Genomic DNA, 20,706 nt, shown 5'->3' with positions numbered 1-20,706 from the left:
TAAATGGCTTCTATTAGATACATATGGGCTAATGGGAAACACCAGCCACCGTCAGAAGAGGATACTAACAGTGCCTTTAGGATTAAGGTAATGGCATGAGATTGCATCAGAAGAAAGTACAGCATTAAACCCACTTCATGCAGTCAAGATCACTGTTATAAAAATAATACAATAGCTTTTATCAATCACAGTAATCATTACAGTGTAGGAACGGAGGTTCCTATCGAAAAGACTGAGTTTGACTCAGGCAATTAAAACAATGAACTTTAATGGAACAAAACAGGTTTTAACTAGAAACTGCTGGAATACATCAACTACAGGTCTGCTCTCCTTGAAGGCTCCACGAGGACTGATCCCTTGGTCAGAAGACTGACGTCATGACGTCATCACGTTCTTCCCGCCATTGGGGAATCATGTGACTAACGGCATGACGTCATCACGTTGAAACTGCGCTGTAAAGGTAACTAGACATTGTACAGTCAAACAGTGTAATTAAAGGGACAGGCACAGACAGTAACTACATTGCTGTTAAAGGAAATATGTACAACCGCTCTGAGTCCTTTGGTGGCTCCGCCACATGCGCCCCCCCCCAGAATTGTCTTTAACAGAAAAAGCAAGATGAGGAGGAGGTCTGACAAGTCTGTCTGATCGACTTCGATACCCTGGCAGAGGAAGTTGATGACCGGTGGTCGAGCTGGCAGTTGGTTGTGGTTGAGCAGGCGCGGCGAGCGTGGTCGAGTTGGTGGGCAGCTTTGGTTGATCTGGCGCGGCGGCTGCGGGCGGTCGGCCACGTTTGGGTGGTTGAGCGACAACGACTGGGTGGTCCAGGTCCAGGTGAGCCGGCTTCAATCGGTCCATCGAGATGTGATCCGGCTTTCCTCTGACGTCGACCGAAAAGGATTTGTCTCCTGGTTTGATGACGCGGAAAGGACCAGTGTAAGGGGGTTTGAGCGGATCCCGGTGAGCGTCGTGGCGGATGAATACATACTCCGCATTCTTCAGTCCCGGTGGCACGTGGGAGTTCTGTAAGCCATGATTTGATGTAGGCACTGGAGCGAAGCATCTGGCCGCTTCCTGGTGGCTAACGAGTTGCTGGGAGGCGGACCATGGCTCTGTGGGAGAAGGGAGGAAATCCCCTGGTACTCGGAGAGGCTGGCCGTAGACGAGTTCAGCTGAGGACGATTGCAGGTCTTCTTTGGGCGCCATACGAAGACCCAAAAGGACCCATGGAAGTCTGTCCACCCATCCTGCACCTTGAAGACTGGCCCGAAGGGTGGCTTTAAGCGACCTGTGGAATCGCTCGCAAAGGCCATTCGCCTGTGGATGATAGGCGGTGGTGTGATGAAGTTTGGTGCCGAGCCCCTGAGCTACAGCGTTCCAAAGCTCCGAGGAAAATTGTGGCCCACGGTCAGAAGAGATGTCCGCCGGTACCCCGAAACGGGCAACCCAACAGGAGTTGAAAGCTCTAGCGACGTCTGCCGACGTGGTGGAAACCAAAGGAATTGCCTCTGGCCACCTAGTGGTGCGGTCCACCATGGTGAGGAGATGAGTATAACCCTGAGAAGGCGGAAGCGACCCCACAAGGTCCACATGCATGTGGTCAAAACGACGCTCCGGAACAGCGAACGCAGTCACTGGAGCTTTAACATGACGCTGGACTTTGGCCTTCTGGCAGACGACGCAGGTATTAGCCCAGTCACGGACATCGAGGTGCATACCTTTCCAGACAAACTTCGCCGACATAAGCCGTTGTGAAGCCTTCATCCCAGGGTGTGACAACCCGTGTATGGCATCAAACACCTTCCGGTGCCATGCGACCGGCACGATAGGTCGGGGAATGCCCATGGAGACGTCGCAAAGGAGCATGGCGCCTGCGGCCTGGAAAGTGACGTCGGACGCTTGGAAGCTAGAGGGAACGGTTCTGTATGATTGGACCTCCGTGTCCGAGGCCTGATCTGCAGCCATGAGGGCGTAGTCGATCCCCAGGTGCACCACGTGGACCATCGCACGGGAGAGGCAATCCGCCACCAGGTTGTCCTTACCAGACACATGTTGAATGTCCGTGGTAAATTCAGAAATAAACGTCAAGTGACGTTGTTGACGAGCGGACCACGGTTCGGCGGTCTTGGCCATGGCGAACGTAAGAGGTTTGTGGTCGACAAAAGCCGTAAAGGGACGTCCTTCCAATAAGAACCGGAAATGGCGAATGGCAAGGAAAAGGGCCAGTAGCTCCCAATCGAAGGTGCTGTATTTTTTTTCATTTTTCCGTAGTTGACGGCTGAAAAACGCCAGCGGTTGCCACGTGCCATTGACCCACTGCTCTTGCACTGCACCGATGGCGTAGTCTGACGCGTCCGTGGTAAGGGCGATGGTGGCACCTGGAAGTGGGTGCGCTAGCATGGTTGCGTTGGCCAAAGCGCTCTTGGTGTTGACGAACGCGTGGTCCATCTCAGCTGTCCAGCTGATTGGCTCCTTACCGGACTTGCCCTTGAGGGCCCCGTACAAGGGTTGCATAAGCTGAGCTGCCTTAGGGACAAAACGGTGGTAGAAGTTGACCATCCCCAGGAACTCTTGCAAGGCCTTGACGGTCGGCGGGCGCGGGAAAGAGGTATCCGCTTCCACCTTCGTCATTAAGGGGACGGTGCTGTCCGATGTTATGCGGTGTCCCAAGAAATCAATCTGCTGCAGGCCGAACTGGCACTTGGCCGGGTTGATGATTAAACCGTGCTGGCTGAGGCGCGTAAAGAGGGAACGCAAATGGGAGATGTGCTCTTCCTTGCTAGCACTGGCGATGAGAAGGTCGTCAAGGTAGACGAAGATGAAGCGTAGGTCTCGAAGCACGGAGTCCATTAAACGCTGGAATGCCTGTACTGCGTTCTTCAAGCCAAACGGCATCCGCAGGAACTCAAAGAGGCCAAAAGGGGTGATGACTGCGGTTTTCGGGACGTCTTGCGGGTGCACGGGAACCTGGTGATATCCACAGACGAGGTCGACTTTAGAGAAGATAGAATTTCCCACCAAATGGGCTGAGAAATCCTGAATATGCGGAATCGGGTACCGATCCGGAGTGGTGGCATCGTTTAGGCGTCAGTAGTCCCCGCATGGCCGCCAGCCGCCGCCCGGTTTCGGAAAAATGTGGAGAGGCGATGACCAAGGACTATTGGATCGTCGAATGATCCCGAGCCGCTCCATCGTGTTGAACTCCGCTTTCGCAGCCGCAAGCTTGCCGGGTTTGAGCCTTCTAGCCTGCGCATAAACCGGGGAGCCAGTAGTGGTGATATGATGTTCAACACCATGCTTCGTTGCCGAGGAGGACAAAGTGTCAGCTCCGGAAACTCTCCGAGGAGCCGAGTGACGTCATCCGGAGGAGGGAAGGCGCAGGCAATAGAGCACGACACAGAGGTACCATGGTAGCACGGAATCGAGTGGAAGGTGGCCGCGTTGATCAGCCGGCGGTGCCGGACATCGACGAGGAGGCTGTTGGCACACAGAAAATCTGCCCCTAGGATGGCCTGTGAGACTGTGGCCATGACGAGTTCCCAAAAGAAGCGCTGACCGCCGAAACAGACTTCGACCCGCCGCTTTCGGAACGTTCGAATTGCTGCGCCATTAGCCGCTACGAGGGAAAAACCGAGGTTCCCAGCCTGCATGTCGAGCTTCGACGCAGGTAGAATGCTACACTGCGCCCCGGTGTCACAAAGAAAACGTCGGCCCGATAGGGAATCGGTGATATAAAGAAGTTTCCCCGTAGATCCGACGGCCATCGCAACTGCGGATCACCCATTAGACCCGGTCCTCCTTCGCCAGGAATGCTGCAGGAGCTTTGTTGGTTTTTTTGGGGACGAAAAACTGCAGGGGGAGCGGCAGCATCATGCTTTCGTGCCAAAACGGGTGTGGTAGGGGCACCAGCCCGCTGTAGGAGGAGCTGGAAACGTGTCTGTGGGGGATGGGCACCTCGTGGCCGCGCAGCACTGCTGGGTTACCGTGAAAATCTTATCGGCTTCGGCAGCAAGCTCGGCGCAGTCTGTAATGTCGGATCTGGCTAGGGCAGCCTGTACCTGCTCAGGCATTTGATAGAGGAAAAGCTCCCGGAAGAGGAAGCATTCCGGTTCGGCACCCAAGAGCGTGAGCATTTGGCTCATGAGCTCGGACGGTTTGGAGTCCCCGCGGCCGGGCAGCGTGATGAGCCGGCAAGCGCGCTCCGACTTCGAGAGCCCGAAAACCTGAAGCAATCGCACCTTAATCGCATCATACTTGCTGTCAGTAGGAGGACTACCGAGGAGGCTGATGATCCGTGAGGCAGTTGCGCTGTCGAGGGCGGAGACCATGTAATAATAACGGGTCTGATCCGCGACGATGTTCCTAATGGCGAACTGGGCTTCAGCCTGGATAAACCTGGCATCTGGTTGTTGTTCCCAGAACTGTGGCAGTTTCAGCGTGACGGCGTTCATGTCCATGATGAATCTTCCACGAAAATTGTTCGTAGAATTCGGGGTCACCAATGTAGGAATGGAGGTTCCTATCGAAAAGACTGAGTTCAACTCAGGCAATTAAAACAATGAACTTTAATGGAACAAAACAGGTTTTAACTAGAAACTGCTGGAATACATCAACTACAGGTCTGCTCTCCTTGAGGGCTCCATGAGGACTGATCCCCTAGTCAGAAGACTGACGTCATGACATCATCACGTTCGTCCCGCCATTGGGGAATCACGTGACTAACGGCATGACGTCATCATGTTGAAACCGCGCTGTAAAGGTAACTAGACATTGTACAGTCAAACAGTGTAATTAAAGGTACAGGCACAGACAGTAACTACATTGCTGTTAAAGGAATTATGTACAACCGCTCTGAGTCCTTTGGTGGCTCCGCCACAACAGCATTATATCAGGTTGTCTAAGAAGATTTAAGTTACTGACCTTCCTGTACACCGAATCAAAAACTAACCTCCTGTTTAAGATATGACAGTTGGATTTTCTCCCTCTTTCTCCACATCTTCCCTCAAGGAACTTCATGTCGCCAGGTCACGGCTGTTGTTAGCCTCACCATGGAAACTGGGTACCAAGAAGCAGCATGCCCAGAAGAGGGCCAAAAGGTAAAATGATTTTTATAGGTTTCCTCCAGGCCCCACAAGGAAACCTAGGGCCTCCCCTGCCCCGAGCTTCCCTCCTCCCTCCCCCGACCATGATCGCCAAACCACTCCCCCCCACCCCCCAACCACCTCTCTGATCCACTCACCAGAGACTGTTTCTGCAGGTTCCCGGCTGCGGCCTCTTTCCCCGAATCCCACCAGCCAGCCTCGAGTCATTGATGCCGGGTTTGGGGAGGCATCGAGCCTGGTATATTTAAATGAGGCTCGGGAGTTAAAATGGCCTCACATTGGTGAGACGGGCAGAGTTTAGTGCTCGCCCCTCCGGGCCCACACTCGCTGCTCGCTCCAAGTTAAAATTGGGTGGGTTATGTAATTCAGCAAAGGGGTTCAAGTGACATCTTAAACTGAGAGCTTGGCTTGAATACTTACAACAGTAACTTGCATTTATATAGTAGTAAAACATCCCAAGGCACTTCACAGGAGTGTAGGCAGACAAAATTTAACACCGAACTACATAAGGAAATATTAGGACAGGTGACCAAAAGCTTGGCCAAAGAGGTAGGTTTTAAGGAGCACCTTAAAGGAGGAGAGAGAGCTAGAGAGGCAGAGAGGTTTAGGAAGGTAATTCCAGAGCTCAGGGCTTAGCAGGTGAAGACACATAGGATTACATAGGATATACAGCACAGAAACAGGCCATTCGGCCCAACTAGTCCAAGCTGGCGTTTATGCTCCACTCGAGCCTCCTCCCATCTTTCCTCATCTAACTCTATCAGCATAACCCTCTATTCACTGCTCCCTTATATGCTTATCTAGCCTCGCTTTAAATGCATCTATACTATTCGATTCAACCACTCCCTGTGGTAGCGAGTTCCACATTCTCACGACTCTCTGGGTAAAAAAGAAGTTTCTTCTGAATTCCCACTGTAATGATATCAGCAAATAGTGATGTTATTTGCCTGTTTGATTATGATACCTTACAAGCATGTTTGCATGTATTGATTACTTATGCCTGACCAGCAGAGGTCATGTGACAGAGACAAGCAGTTGAGTTTGGTTTCAGTTTCGTTCTAGATGGATCTAAAGCATCGTGTCTCTTGTAAAGCTGTATAAAGAGTTGAACAGACTTTAGATTAAAAGACATTCTCTTTCATAAATGTCTCGTCATTGAACCCACAAAGAAATCAAAACATGGTGTCAGAAGTGATTGAAAGAGATGAAGAGAAAAAATCTGAAGTTAAATCAGCTCTCCACAAATTAGCAAGCCAAAAGAGAACATCGTTGCTTACCATTGGAGAATAGCTAACAAAGTGAAAAAATGGAAGGTTTACACCCACCGGCGACGCTTCAGTTGACAGGTAATGTGGCTGAAAATTGGAGAAGGTTCAAACAACGTGTATTTATCAGCAATCGGAGCTGATGAGAAAAGTAATAAAAATAAATCGTCACTGTTCTTACATGTCGTGGGTGATGAAGCGCTGGAGGTGTATAATAACTTCACATTCGCTGCTGATGGAGACAAAATGAAGTTAGATAAAATAATGGAACAGTTTGAGGCCTACTGCATACCTAAAAGTAACGTGACATTTGAGAGGCACAGATTTTTCACATGTGTACAGAAAACGGGTGAGACTATTGATCAGTATGTGACTGAACTGAGAAACAGAAGCAAATCGTGTGAATTTGGGGGACTGACAGACTCGCTGATAAAAGACAGACTGGTGTGTGGTATTCCAAATGTAAGAAATCACACAACACCAGGTTATAGTCCAACAGCTTTATTTGAAATCACAAGCTTTCGGAGCGCTGCTCCTTCTTCAGGTGAAGTGGAGAAATGCATAAAGACACAGCTTATATAGTCAGAGAATCATGTCAGATGTTTACAGTAACCTTTCCAACTGCCATTTATCACACCTCGGCAGAGAGATAATCACAGCAGTCAAAGGTGTGAATGGTGTCCAAACAGGTCAGTCAGGGAAACATTACATCAAAGAACAATGAGGTGGGGTCACAAGGGGTCAAATATTGCAGATGCTGGGGTCTGTATGAAAAACAAAAAAAGACAAAAAACATTTTTTTTTTGGCTGGAAATCACAGCAGGTCCGGCCGCATCTGTGTAGCGAGAACTACTGTGGTATTCCAGATAATGGTCTAAGGGAAAGACTGCTAAGAGAGCAAGATCTAGACCTGGGAAAAGCCATAGCACTGTGTAAGGCTACAGAGACTGTGAAGTCGCAGGAAAAGGAACTGTTCAGTGACAATAGCTGCAACGTGGATGCAGTGAGAATGAACGGATACAAACCGTTTAACAAAAAGAGCGCCAATGTGAAAAAAGAGGCGTGGCCAGCGAACGAAAATGAAAGGGACAATCAAAAGTCATGTAGTCGATGCGGTACACAGCATCCACCAAGAAAGTGTCCAGCATATGGTAAAACATGCAATAGTTGCAACAAGAACAACCATTATGCCCGTTGCTGTAAGAACCAAATGCAACAAAGCAAGGTCCATGCAGTAGATAAAAGCGACATAGAGGAGTTCTATGTAGATGTTGTGTCTGAAAACAAAAAAAGAAGAAAGAGACTGGATGTTGACACTAAAAGTGAATGACATACATATTCCATTTAAATTGGATACTGAAGCACAAGTTAATGTGATATCAGAGACTGATTTTAAGAAAATTAGACCCAGACCAAAGATACATGGAATCAAAGTGAAAGTGACAGGATACTCAGGTACTGATATACCAGTGAAAGGAAGATGCATTGTCAAAGTAACACACAAGGACAGAGAGCACACGCTAGCATTAATCGTGGTGCCAAAGGATGTGCAAGCCATACTAGGTTTAAAAGCCTGTGAGAGACTGAACCTGGTAAAGAGAGTCCTCGTTGTGGAAAGTGAAGGAGAGACAGTCTATGATGAACTGAATGTTGCGTACACACCGGGTAAGCTGATGTATACAGCAGACACGTTGTCCAGAGCTGTTGACCCAGGAGAGCCCGCAAACACAGTGAAAAGACTGATGTACAAGGCAAAAGACAGTGGAACTGACTTCTTCCAGAGCATGCTTGTATACTGCACAACGCCGCTCGAGTGTGGTATGTCACCAGCCCAACTCCTTATGGGACGTATGCTAAGGTCAAACCTACCCATCCCGGAGAACCTCCTGAAAACAAAAGAGGGGGAGAAAGTGAGGAAGTTCAAAGAACAACAGAAAGAAAAGCAAAAGTACTACTATGACAGAGGAACACAAAACCTACCTGAACTCCACACTGGTGACCAAGTAAGGTTCAAAGACAAAACAAACACATGGACTCAGAAGGGAACTGTCCTGAGTGAAGTTCAACCAAGGTCATACACCATTCAGACGGATGAGGGTGCTGTTCTGAGAAGAAATCATCGAGATCTTCTCATGGGACCAGCCACAGCAGGTCAAGAGACTGATACTGTTGAACAACCTGATCACACAGCTGAGAAACCATCATCTGAGGCAACAACTCAGATTCAAGGACAATCAATCAGAAAATCCTCAAGACACGTGAAGCCTCCTGAGAGACTCATTGAGCAAATTTAAGGACTATTGTTATAGAAGGAAGTAATGTTATCTTATTCTTTCTTCAAGTTCTAGTGTATTTACATATTTCATGTGAACACACAAAGCAAGGTTAAAAAACCTTGATCATGATAATGTAAGTTCATTAAGTGTTACAATTAAAATGCAGATTAATACAAAGAAAACATGTTGTTAGTTAAAAGTAAAATACTTTTGTTTTAAGAAAGGGAGATGTAATGATATCAGCAAATAGTGATGTTATTTGCCTGTTTGATTATGATGCCTTACAAGCATGTTTGCATGTATTGATTACTTATGCCTGACCAGCAGAGGTCATGTGACAGAGACAAGCAGTTTAGTTTAGTTTCAGTTTTGTTCTAGATGGATCTAAAGCATCGTGTCTCCTGTAAAGCTGTATAAAGAGTTGAACAGACTTTAGATTAAAAGACATTCTCTTTCATAAATGTCTCGTCATTGAACCCACAAAGAAATCAATACACCCACGACTGCCAATAATGGAGGGATTAAAATCAGGGATGCTCAAGAGGCCATACTTGGAGGAGTGCAGAGATCTCAGAGGTTTGTAGGGCTGGAGAAGGTTACAGAGATAGGAAGGGGCGAGACCATGTTGGGATTTGAAAACAAGGGTGACAATTTTAAAATCGAGGTGTTGGTGGACCAGGAGTTAAGGTAGGTCAGTGAGCAAAGGGGTGATGGGTGAATAAGACATGGCGCAAGTTAGGATAAGGGCAGCAGAGTTTTGTCTAAGTTTAGTGCAATAGCACCATTGAGAAGTTCAACTGACTTCTGAACAAACGATCCTTTATTGAGTTTCATGGCAACAACAATTGGGATAGAGAAACTACAACAACAAAACCATCATTAGAGTTCGTGTGCAGTCACTAACTTGCTCTACAAAACAGTAGACCTCTTAACCAATCAACTGTTTACTCCTCTGTTAATCACCAATCGGAAAGTCTCCGATGCTTAATTTCCCCCTCAAAGTTCAAGTATTAGTACTTGTAAGAATGTGTACCCCATTGAGAAGGGTAAATACTTCAATTATTCATGACTTCCAAAGTTAATGGGGGGGAATTTTTCAGCGGGTCAGCGGGTGGGAAAATTTTTCCCGGTGGCGGGTTGGGTGGGGAAACAAATTTTGGACAGTGGGTCAGGACCCCGCTGTCAGCCCGCCGCCACACAACTTTCCCATATGTCGGGTTTGTCAGCGCTGAACAGAGCCGACACGCAGCGACAGTGGAGGCAATTCAGGTCATTATGACCTTGTTAACAGCCCATTAAAAAGTATTTTGAGCTCACCTTACCATTTTACGAGGTCACCCATGGGGAAGCTGCTCGGGGAATCACGCCAGGTAAGGAGGTCGGGAGTTGTAGTATGACCATGGAATCATCTCATTACTTGACAGCTGCAAATGTGCTATAAAAGCTCCCATCTCACAGCTGTTCACTTTCCAAGCTCAGAAGCTGTTGCTTACTGCATTTGGAAGACAGATTGAGCTTTATGCAGGTTGCAAGTGTTTGGAGCAAACTCTCTATCCAGTGTCACCTCATTGGAACAACCTCTCTCACCATTGACAGATCACTTCTGTCATCTCAAGTTCACCTACCATCTATTACATCAGCATCGGTGCCCTTGAAACTATTTCACCTTGGTCCTCAGAATCCAACACCAGCAGCACTAACAACAACACGAACCTTCTCCACAATCAACTGATGCTGCACAGGACAGAGGGCATCAGCACCCGACCACACTCATCACCATTGTGGGGGTACCATTATGCCTCACCATTCGCTGCAACTCACTAAGCCACTTCCAAAGGTGCATACAGATCTGTCCAAGAATGCAAGGTGTTAAAAATTAAGGTTTCAATGTTTGACAGCACATTAGCAGAAACTTCACATGAACATTGGCCAAAACACAGAAGTGTCTACCCTCATGTGTTGTTAGTTGGTATGATTGGACTAGGATGAGGGTGAGTGTGAGGGGTGACTAGTGAGATGGGGAAGTGATAATGTAGATAGAGATGGATGGGTGGAGGTGCAAGGTAAGTTTGGTATGAGTAAGGTTGTGCAGGAGTAGGGTAGGGAAGGCAGAGTGATGGGGGTGTGATGAGTGGCACAGAAGGATGAGGTTGAGTGTGGCTTTACAGTAACGTTTTGTGATCTACTGAGATCATTGAAAGGTTTGTGCCACTGCAGCCAGGTCCTCCTGATGACATCCCTGCTTGTGTCCTCCTGTGCAATGTGCAACCAGGCTGCATTGGTCTCCTGGGGAGGTCTCTACCGCCCATGGGAAGGGAAGAGAACCTCCCTGCGTGCTGTGATTCCCTCCATAAGCATATGGAGGGAGTCATGGGAGAGCCTGGGTGCAGACGTGTACCTCTGTGCAGTGCTCGTCAGTGTTTGCAGCACCTCAATGCTGCAGAACACTGATAGCACAATTGTCAAAATAAATTTGCGCATAGTCCCTTTAAGGAAACCGCTGATGACGCATCATCAAATGACATTATCAGACCTGCTTCCTTCAATTGGCTGGCAAATGCATTTGGGCAGGCTTAACAAGCCCAATCAACAAAACGTCATTCTATACAGTGGGCTGGAGCCAGCAGCGGGGTCGGGACCCGCCACCAACGTCGCCTGCCGGGGAAATCGCAGCCAACGTTTGTATTGTGAAGATTAGACTTATTATCTGATTGCTCTGAGTTCAAAACAATAGCCCTGTTTATACTACTGTGTATAACAAACTCATCCCAGTGTAATAGCAGTGGACTAAGAATAGAGATTGAGGCAGAAGAAGGATAACAGGAAATAGATGACAGGAGAAATGCGTGAGCTTGAGATAGCATACACCAACAGAAGATGGGAAGAGCTATGCATTTAACAGTTCCCTCAAACTGTGGACTGGAGAGACATGCTTCGAGTGTTGACTTTTGTTAAGAGGGTCCATGTACTGCAAAGATTGACCAGACCCTGTAGGGAACAGCAAGATTGGTTACAACACTCATACATCTTAAACATAAGAGCATATCCCAGGTATGTTCCTAGTTAAAAAAAATAACCACGTCAGAAAACACTGAAGGGAGAGTCAATAACATTTCTGAGACCCTCAAGAAAGGACTGAGAGTTGATTTCTTGGAACACAAAGGGAAATCAATTAAGGAATGTAACATAAATAAAAATAGAAAATGCTGGAAATACTCAGCAGGTCAGGCAGCAACTGTGGTGAGAGAAACAGAGTTAACGTTTCAGGTCGATGACCCCGCGTCAGAACTGGAAAAAGCTGGAGATCAAACAGGTTTTTAAGCAAGTGCAGGGGCAGGGAAAGGTGGGAGGGGAGGAAAGAACAAAAGGGAAGGTCTGTGATAGGGTGGAAGGCAGGAGAGATTAAGAGACAAAAGGGATGGTGGTGCAAGGCAAAAGGAGATGGTAATGGGAGAAGTTAAGCAACAAAAGATGGCTCTAGATGAAGTGTAAATGGCGATGGCAGAATGATCGACAGCTGCCGTGTGAGAGAGAGAAAAAAAATGGAAAAAAAAGATAGGGGCAGAGGAATGTAACACCCTGATACAAAATCACCACCAACTCATTTAATTCAAGCTTTAGAGAGAGACAACGATGACTCTACAGAATCCTGTTTGACTATGTGGCTGCATTCCTGGTCATCTCTTTTGATAACATTAATTTAAGCAGCACAGTATTATAGAATTCCTGCTTGTAATTTGTTCCACTGACTGGCTCAACAAATGTTCAATGAGCTGCTGATTTGTAAGAGCCTCAGTGGGAGTTACACTGACAGCTAAGGTGAGGTGACGATTTTGCCTTTAGCTTCACCAACGTGATGATGACACCTCAACGTTACACTGTTTTCTCGTAATAGCAGGAGTGAGTCTCTGAAGGAAGCAAAGTTACATCAGTCACAAAGGCAGATGCCTCTGGGACCCAAACTGTCATCGTTGTAGCGTTAATGCTGCCCTAGTATGACAGAGCAGCCTGCTCTTGATCTTCCAGTAAGAGGAATACTGTTGTAGTGACTTGATACATCTGCATGGATGGTTTTGAAAGTTCTGAAGTCTGTTGAGAAGTATTCACCTCCCACATCCAATTGATAACATGCCTGTCACATTAAAAGTCACTATTGTGTATGAATCTGGAGTAGTGCTGCTCAAGGTGAAAAGGTTATCACTTTGAGATACTCTGAGGTGCCACCTTTCAGATGAGACGTTAAACCACGGCCCCATCTACCTGTTCAGTTGGACCTAAACAATCCCATGGCACTATTTCGAAGAGGAGGAGGGGAGTTCTCAAAGTGTCCTGGCCAACATTTGTTCTTCAACCGCCACCCTCCATAACAGCTTATCAGATGGCATTGGTAAGACAATTATGGACGAGGAAGGCCATTCAGCCCATCTTGATTAATATTTATTCATGCACTGAGCTCAGTGGCAGCCAATTATGTTTGCTTGCCTGCTCAGTGAATGAACGAATGAACTCTCGCACACTCTACAGCTGGCATGGAGGTGCAGATTATGCTCACCTCTCCAAGAACAAGGAGAAGCCACATCTTCAGCGTTCCATCAGCTACCATGAGACCAGCCAATTTGTTTCCATCTCCAAGGGCATGATCAGCTGCTACTAAGCCAGTTAAAAGTTGTTTCAAAGTTTTTTGTACTTAAATGTTGGAGTGCATAATTAGAGTTGATGGATTCCCAGCCTTTTGAGTATTCTGAATAAGCTCTTGATATTTTTTAAATATCTGCTGTCCAGTGATTCAGTGTTTTGTGGTTTCTATGCGATACTTTCATTGTCATTTTGCTCGGGAGATATCTATCCACCATTGTTTGTAACAAACTGAAGGATATAATGGAACAGATTTTCCTGTCCAAATAACGGTGAGACTAATGGCACTCACTGTTATTTATGCACAAATGGTACAGCAAATTCAGGCAAGGGGCAGATGCGTGGTTAAACTCAAATATCGAAAAGTTGCTGTCCAAGATACGTTGCTCCGCATTAGCTTCGTGAAAAAGCCATCTCGCTGTCTGCCTCATCATTGAAACGCACTGAGCGGCGTGAAGTTGCTGTATTTGCACAGTAGATATGAACTAAACTCTCCACAGAAAGTTAATTCTTGTCCATTCCAGTCTAAGTAACCTTTAACGATGTGTTAAGTGTTAATTACTGACAAACAACTTCCCTGGCACTGAAAATTAACTATTGCAAATGTGGAGTCTCGTTCCTTCAGATGTGAATTGTTTTCGGAAAATTAAAAAACGTAAAAAATTTAATTTAATTTTTTTTTCCTTTCTATCTCTTTTTTTCTCTCTCTCTTAATCAAATCTTTTGTTCCCTTTCTTTATTTCTCTTTGTGTACCTGATTTCACTTTGAATTCACCCTCTCTAATTTACACTTCCTTCTCAGTCCTTGCGCTGTTTATTTCACCATCCTGGCAAAATTAATGGGACTAAAAGCCAACAAATCCCTTGGACCTGATGGCCCATGTACTAGAGTTTTAAAAGAGGTGGCTACACAGATAGTGGGTGCATTGGTTTTGATCTTCCCATGGATTGGAAGTTGGCAAATGTAACCCTGCTATTCAAGAAAGGAGGGAGAGAGAAAACTGGGAACTATAGACCAGTTAGCCTGACATCAGTAGTTGGGAAAATGCTAGAATCTATTATTAGGGATGTGCAGCAGGGCGCTTAGAAAATAATAAAATGATTAGGCAAAGTGAATGCAGTTTTATGAAAGGGAAAGTGCATTTGACAAATTCATTGGAGTTTTTTGAGGGTGTAATTGACAGGGTAGATAAGGGGGAATCTATGGATGTAGTATATTAGGATTTTCAAAAGCATTTTATAAGGTGCTATACAAGAGGTTATTACACAAGATTAGGGCTCATGGGATTGGGGTAATATATTAGCATGGACTGAAGATTGGTTAATAGACAGAAAACAGAGGGTAGGCATAAACGGGTCATTTTCGGGTTGGAAGGTTGGAACTAGTCGAGTGCTGCAAGGATCAATGCTTGGGCCTCAGCTATTTACAATCTGTATCAATGACTTAGATGAGGGGATCGAGTGTAATATATCCAAGTTGGCTAACGCTACAAAGCTAGATGGGAAAGTAAGCTATGAGGAGGCCACAAAGAGGCTGCAAAGGAATATAGACTGGTTAAGTAATTGGGCAAGTAGGTGGCAGATGGAGTATAATGTTGGGAAATGTGAAATTATCCACTTTGGTAGGAAGAATAGAAAAGCAGAATATTTTTTAAAAGGTGAGAGACTAGTAAATGTTGGTATTCCGACAGATTTGGGTGTTCTTCTACACAAATCACAGAAAGTTAACATGCAGGTACAGCAAGCAATTAGGAAGGCAAATGGTATGTTAGCCTTTATTGCAAGGGTGTTGGAGTATAAGAGTAAAGAAGTCTTGTTGCAATTATATAGGGCTTTGGTGAGACCACACCTGGAGTACCGTGTACAGTTTTGGTCTCCTTACCTAAGGAAGGATATACTTGCCTTAGAGGGAGTGCAACGAAGGTTCACGAGATTGAGGGGGCTGTCCTGTGAGGAGAGATTGAGCAGAATGGGCCTACATTCTTTGGAATTTGGAAGAATGAAAGGTGATCTAATTGAAACGTATAAAATTATTAGAGGGCTTGACAGGGTAGATGCTGAGAGACTATTTCCCCTGGCTGGAGAGTCTAGAACTAGGGGTCATAGTCTCAGGAGAAGGGGTCGACCATTTAGAACTAAGGAGGAGAAACTTCTTCACTCAGGGTTGTGAATCTTTGGAATTCTCTACCCCAGAGGGTTGTGGATGCTCAGTCGTTGAGTATATTCAAGACTGAGATCGATAGATTTTTGGGCACTAAGGGAATCCAGGGATATGGGGATTGGACGGGAAAGTGGAGTTGGTGTAGAAGATCAGCCATGAACTTATTGAATGGTGGCGCAAGCTCAAGGGGGCGTATGGCCTACTCCTGCTCCTATTTCTTACGTTCTTATGTTCTTAACCTTCAATCTGATTGGTTAAGTAGATACACAGATGCCCTGTTTCCATCATTGTGATATTATCAGCTCACACTTTCAACTACTTGCCACGCAAAATATTTAAAAACCTACAGCAAAATCCGGCCTAATAAATTGGCAGGAAGTCTGTAGCATTGGGGAACACTTAATCTATGATGAACTCCGACTCAAGGCTCTTTGTCAGTTTGCAATTTATTTTTCTCGCTCTTGGGCTTTGAAAGGTTGGCTACCAATCCTATCAGTACCTGTACTGTAAACTGTTACTAATCCCTCCACAGATAATCCCTCCACAGATAATCCACAACACCCGGGATTGATTCATCACATGAAGACATATTCATTTTAGGGAAAGAGCAACACAGACACAGATAATGACATGTTTGACCAGAGGGAAGATATTTTCCCAACACCCATAAGGTCCAGAGTTCGCCGTGTGGCAAGACCACACTAAACCCATGACTGGATCCTCCAGAGGGGCTTCACTGGATTACTGCGCACACAGGCTGGAGGATCTACTAGATTGACCCGCAGGTCAGCCATGGTTACCAGGTACTGGCCCTCCATTCCCCCTACAGCACACCTGGAGCACACTGTTCACCTGCTCCACGATGCAGTCCAATGTGATCATAGTGCATATTAACCAATTAGGTGTGGCAGAGTGGCTTCTCAATGTGTTGAAAAGACGTGATTTATAGCACAGATTTGTAAAAGCTTCTTAAAATTGGAGAAGAACATCTTGCTAAGTCTTAATAGATGTGCCCCCTAAAAATTGGCCCAATCAGTGTTTCAGTCCACTAGTGGTAATCGTTTGCAACTGCCTGAAACCCAAACTGAAAATGTGACTTGGCAGGAACACTGAGAAAACAAATGCTCAGAAACCCTGCAAAAGCCGAATGATTTGAATTATTTTTTCTTTTTTTTGGTTGGGCTCACATTTGTGTTGCGAGTGCCACACGTCATTTGAATATTGCCGGCCCATTTCAATGAAAACGCCCCTACATTGCTGGTTGAGGCCAGGCTATTGCTGATAATACAGCGGGAGCCTCTTAATAGGAACAGGACTGTGGCGAGCAAAATACTTCCTGGATTCAATCACTTATACTAATTGTGCACTGTAGGGCTCATGGGGATTTAACTGATGCTTCAGCAAACATTCCCGCAAGAGTCTGTTACCATTAACTGGATGGCACCAGTCTGCTCTGCCCTGAATATATCATAATGGTGACTGGATGTCATAGCGACTTGACTTACAGGTAATAGGAAGCGTACTGGAAGAGCAGGAGAGTATTTTATTCATTTAGTTGAAGTGCGCTAACAAAGGAACAACGGTATTTTTAAAAATGTGTACACTATCAAAGCCCTAGGCTTCTGCATGGCGGCCAACATACGAGTGCTCTGTAATTTAGCAGGGGGCCATGTACAGTATGGTGATACCTCACAAGACAGGAAGCCAGGAAACTACTCCAGCCCTGTGCCAAAAATATTGGGCATGCTGCCCAAGGATTGGGGGGGCTGTCACCTTCATGCCAGCCCCTCTGAACCTGCAAGAATCAACAGTCAGTACAATAGCTTTCTTTGACTCTGAAGAGAAGAGGGTCCTCCCTCTTCGCATCGAGCGTTACCGAAAAGAAAGAAACGAAAGAACTTGCATTTATATAGTGCCTTTCATGACTTCAGGATGTCCCAAAGCTCCCAGAACCAAACACCATTGGGCTTAACCATGGAACAAGTTAAGGAAGAGTCAAGAAATTCCTGCCTGAACCAACTCAAACCACTACGGGACTGTAATGACAAGACTAAGGCCTAGAAATTGAGTTTTGGCGCAGCCAGGGCTTTAGCGCCGGAAGTTAGTGCCGGAGCTAAGTCGCGCTGGTCGGGCCCAAAATTCAATAGTTCTGCGCCCAAACGGCTGCCGGCGCTGCTGAGAGCTGTTTGCGCCTGAAAACTGGCGCAACGCGCTGAATTTCGGCGCTATTCCGGCGCTGCGGCGCCCGCTGCGGTGCGGCAGGTTCGGGAAGTGCAGGCCTCCTCCTTCCCTTAAGGAGGAGCTGCCTGCACCCGGCCGCGGCCCGCGAAAATCTTTTTAAAAATGAGCCCGGCACCTCGGACAAGTGCCGGGCTTGCTTCTGTTCCGGGGGGGGGGGGGGGGGGGGAAGTCCGGGGAGGGAGCTGCGGCCAGGCGGCCGGCGGGAAAGCGGCCGGCCGCCGCGGGGCCTTTAATGCGCCGGCGCAAAAACATGTTGGACTCTGTTGCCAGAGTCTTAGTTGCGGCTGCCACGGGCGAGGCGGCCGCAACTGAATTTCGGCGCTGGGGCCCGTCGGCATGGCAACCGGGACGCTGCGCACACCGATGACGTCATCGGTGCCGGCGCAGCGCTACCGGTCTACCGCGGCGGAAGGGCCCCAGGCAATTTAGGCGCCGGCGCCAATTGCAGCGCTAGGCCCTCTAGCGCCGCAAAATCGGCGCTAAGGGCACTGAATTTCTAGGCCTAAATGCCTTACCTGATACTGATTTTAGACAAAATGTTAAATAGCAAGGGTCATGAAGCTTGAGGAGGCATTAAGCTTTGGTTGTAGAATTTTCTGTTGCTAGCCCCTATTAGCTCATGCTGTCTACAATGGTACCACAGGGGCTTTTCTAAGGTGATGGAGGATTTTCAAGAGGATATTAAGAAAGAACAAACTTGCATTTATATAGCGCCTTTCATGATCTCCAGTTGTCCCAAAGCGCTTCACAGCCAATGAAGTACTTCTGAAATGTAGTCCAATGCTATAACCACTGGGCTACTTTAATCAACATCTGACGAGAACTGTCTTCACAGAATGAGCAAAGTATTGACGGAGTTGTGCGGAACCTGCTCAAAGCTGACCGACAGACAATCTCCACCAACAGCAATGGTACCATACCCATTAAACATTTATGCCCTAGGCCCATTCTAACTACCGCAGGGAACATCAGTTGATGTGCAGCACACCGATATATCAAACAAATCACGAATCCATTCTCCACAATGGCAAACAACTTTCCCCCTGGAAACTCAATGGCAGAATGAGAGCGGCCCTGCACTTTGTCACATTGCAGGATTCCCCAAAGTCCAGGATGTCATTGATGGTGCCCATGTGTCTATCTGGGTCCCATGGTTTTCATGGACCACAACATGCTCTCATCAATCAATGTCCAGATGTCCAATGTCCAGATGTTCAGTAACCAGCAACACAGGATCATACAGGTCAATGCCCACTTCCCAGGCAGCAGTCATGACTTTTTTTTTTAATCTTGAGACATTTCTTTGTACCTGGGTTATTTGATAGAGCACATACATGGGAAATGTGGAGGAACCTCGAGGCCCCTGAGTTTTACAATTTAGTCCAACCTCTGAAGGCCTCAAGCCTTCCAAACACTCTCTGCTTCCCTGTGTGGATCCAGCACTTGGTGCATTTTGTGCCTTCCAATGTATGTCTACCTTTCCTTTAAACATAAGAACAGTGGGGATTGAGAGAGGGTGATTTGATCCATGGAAATTGATCGCTGTTTTCATCCTTTCTGTCACATTTGACCCTGAAATGTGCTTCCGACCATATATCCGCAGCATAACAAAGACCGCCTGCTTCCACCTCCGTAACATCGTCCGTCTCCACCCTTGCCTCAGCTCATCTGCTGTTGAAACCCTCATCCATGCCTTTGTTACCTCTAGACTTGACTATTCCAATGCACTCCTGGCTGGCCTCCTACATTCTACCCTACGTAAAAATGAGGCCATCCAAAACTTGGCTGCCCGTGTCCTAACTCGCACCAAGTCCCGTTCGCCCATCTCCCCTGTGCTCGCTGACCTACACTGGCTCCCTGTTAAACAGCGCCTCGATTTCAAAATACTGATCCTTGTTTTCAAATCCCTCCACCGCCTCGCCCCTTCCTATCTCTGTAATCTCCTTCAGCCCCACAACCACCCCCCCCCCACCCCCGAGATATCTGCGCTCCTCTAATTCTGCCCTCTTGAGCATCCCTGATTATAATCGCTCAACCTTTGGTGGCCGTGCCTTCTGTTGTCTAGGCCCTAAGCTCTGGAATTCCCTGCCTGAACCTCTCCGCCTCACTAACTCTCTTTCCTTCTTTAAGACGCTCTTTAAAACCTACCTCTTTGACCAAGCTTTTGGTCACCTGACCTAATTTATCCTTATGTGGCTCGGTGTCAAATTTTTTGTCTTACAATACTCCTGTGCAGCGCCTTGGGACGTTTTACTACGTTAAAGGCGCTATATAAATACAAGTTGTTGTTGTTTCTCACGTTGTGCACATATAATGGAATATCCATAACTCAGCTATTTTCAGTTCTGATATATTACTTGCTACATTTTTGCTAATATTTCTCTGTGCTGGCTGTTTGGGATATATCTTTTAAAAGTGCAAATTCCCATCAGGTGAATATTCTTCCTGTGCTACTAACTTACAGTAATATTCAGGCATTTCCCTTATGTTCTTCCTTAAATCATCTAATTTTTTTTTTTGCCTTCTTCACTCCCGGAGCCTTTTATCCAGAGATTGTGTTCACCACCTGACTGACATACTCCCACACCTCCCACATTTTCAGCTTAGTTGCAGTCTTTCCTCACACACCAAATACATCATTGCGACATTCCATTAGAGTGTCCATTGGAGCTTGGAGCATTGCTTTGCTGAAGGGTGGTTTTTGTCAGCTATTCTCCCTGCATTAATGATGTTTAGGAAGTTTACACCAGTTAAGTAGCTCATTAGCTGCTTGAGAAGTGCTAAAGGAACATTGTTGCGGTGCATCACGATTGGCTGATTTTTCCTGGTTACTGCCGATGTATCTAGCTTCACTGGAATCTCGCGGTTCTAAATCGCCGGTTTTGAACGTGGATCGTGATTATCGAGGGGAAAAAAGGCCGAGCTCTCTCTCAAATATATTTCATTTGGGGTCGCTGAAATGCTTGGGTGCTGCATTGTTAGGGTTAAGCGAAGAGTGTGAACATATGGCTGATCAGTGATCAATG

This window comes from Somniosus microcephalus, chromosome 5 (genome assembly GCF_052327205.1).
Source record: "Somniosus microcephalus isolate GS21.2 chromosome 5, FLI_Smic_1.0, whole genome shotgun sequence".
In the NCBI taxonomy this organism is placed as follows: domain Eukaryota; kingdom Metazoa; phylum Chordata; class Chondrichthyes; order Squaliformes; family Somniosidae; genus Somniosus; species Somniosus microcephalus.
This window is presented reverse-complemented; position numbering follows the sequence as displayed.